Raw genomic sequence first — 2500 nt, 5'->3', positions numbered from 1 at the left:
TCAAACCTTTTCATTACGCTGATGCTGTTGTCATATGAGATGGTGTCTGTGTCAGAGGTTTATGGACCTCAGGAGTAAACGGCGCTTTACGTGTCTGTCTCACAGGCACGCTGACGGAACGCTCCGGATTTATATCCACAACCCTTCAGATAGTGAAACGGTTTCTTACCAGCGCACAGCCACTGGAAACACTCAGGCAGAGAGAGAAAAGTGTTTTAATTAGTGTGTGTGTGTGTGTGTGTGTGTGTGTGTGTGTGTGTAGGACTCATGGACTCATTCAGTGTTATCTGTGAGCGAGTTTACTTTCTAATCCAAAGGCAAAATAAATATTATTTAAACAAACTATTCTCAAAGTTTAGCTTCCCATTAGTCCATTTAAAGGTAATAAAAGCCCTGTAATGTCTTACTGAGAGGTACTGTATGAGTCTCCAAAATATTCTTAAATTGAGGTTTTTTTTTTCTTTTTCTTTTTAACCAGAGCATCATAAACAAATGTTAAGCAGATTGTCGCATGTATATCTGGAAAACAAAAGCGCTAAAACAAAACAAACAAACAAATCAAACAAACAAAAGCGCTAAAACAAATCAAACAAACAAATCAAACAAACAAATCAAACAAACAAAAGCACTAAAACAAAACAAACAAACTAAAGTGCTCAAACACACATTAAGTGTTTAAAAGTAAGTCTGAATATTTCTGCAGAGTTTTTATTAGCACTTGTATCCAGTCAATTTATCTTCTGATTAATCAAATTAGAGGAGTTCTCTTTTTTACCTCATGTCACAGCCTTTCTAAAACGGAATAAATTTATCACTTTAATGTAATCATTTAAAACGTCGCCTGCTGTGCTATGGTCGTGGTGACCTTGAGGAGGTGGCCGTGTGTTCTTCAGTGAGGAAAAATGAGATTTGAGATTCTCAAAACAAGGTTCGAGGTTAAGTGCTTTTCTCCTCCTCTGTATATCTTAATGAACATTCTGTCCATAAAGGCAGTTATTACACCCCCCCCCCGTATCTCTGTTTAATACTGTGTATTTTCCTCATATTTCTATACCTGCACTGCCTTAGTCTACTCTTAGAGTTTGGTAGCTAAAGCACCACTGGAGAAAAAAAGGTACCTGTGAATATCTGTCTTCATCTGGGATTCCGAGTGATTCCTACATGGATATTCACGCCAGCTCCGCTGCTCTGTTGTATGTCAAGCCATGGAATCATCATTTTGCTTTACGTTTGATGCCCGGGGTGGCCGAGCCGGGTCAGAACCTCTGTGTGGAGTCAGAGCTGAATCAGTGCACCCTGGTTGAGATTCTGTAGCGGTCTGGGTCTTTGCTGGATGGATACAGTGCCATGGTTTCATCAGGGCTCGATTGCTATGGAGATCTGGTCAATGACACAACCACAGCCTATGGTTTCATTCTCATTAAACCATTCAGTCACCCGCTCGTTCCCATTGGCTGGGGGCTGTGTCACTCTGGAATGGAACTCTCCCATCACCCATCAGCTTCTCCACAGACTGTACAAGGTCACTCAGAATGGCCTTGTGTGTATGGGTGTTTACGTTTTCCTCTGAGGGGCTGAGTGGATTTAAATCATGCCTTGAAAATGCAACCCTCACACCTTAACAGAGCTGCCTGTACCCCTTGCTGTGGTTTGGATGTTGTTCTAGGTGTTTTTTAATATCAGCAAGACATACACTTTTCAGCTTATTGAGAAGAGGGCTGCATAAATCCTAAACAACTTCTGTTTTTACTGCTCTCAGCGGAGCACAGCCGGAGTTTTTTAATGGGCATCGTCAGGAGTTATCAGGAGTTTATGGCTCTTACCTGGAGTATTCCTCTGTGTCAAGTTCTCCTCCTAATGAAACCACCTGCTCACACACTCCACTGATAAGAACAGTCAGACCTGGTTTTTCCTCACATCTCAAACCAATCCGCAGACAGTGTTGTCAGACGAACCCTTCTGATTGCTTCCTCTCTGCCTTGCTTGCCAATGTCACTTTAGCCGAGGGTCTGTGAGAAAACAGCCAACCCTCTCTCACTTTAGCCGAGGTTCTGTAAGAAAACAGCCAACCCTCTCTCACTTTAGCAGAGGTTCTGTAAGAAAACAGACAACCCTCTCTCACTTTAGCCGAGGGTCTGTAAGAAAACAACCAACCCTCTCTCACTTTAGCCGAGGTTCTGTGAGAAAACAGCCAACCCTCTCTCACTTTAGCCGAGGTTCTGTGAGAAAACAGCCAACCCTCTCTCACTTTAGCCGAGGTTCTGTGAGAAAACAGCCAACCCTCTCTCACTGTCGCTGGGGTCTCTGTGTTTAGTCTCAGATAATGATAAAAGATAAAACCCTAAGCATGATACAATGCTAACTGCTTAATTATCTCAGGATTAACACCTTCTCAGGGTCTGTCGTTTTCTCCAGTGTCTCCTTTACTCTGGCCCTTACCAGTATGGATTACTAGTTACCAGTATGGATGTGAGTGAAGGTGAAGGAGAGGGAGAGAGAG

This window comes from Chanos chanos, chromosome 4, assembly GCF_902362185.1.
Source record: "Chanos chanos chromosome 4, fChaCha1.1, whole genome shotgun sequence".
Classification (NCBI taxonomy): Eukaryota; Metazoa; Chordata; class Actinopteri; order Gonorynchiformes; family Chanidae; genus Chanos; species Chanos chanos.
Note: the sequence above shows the minus strand (reverse complement) of the source record.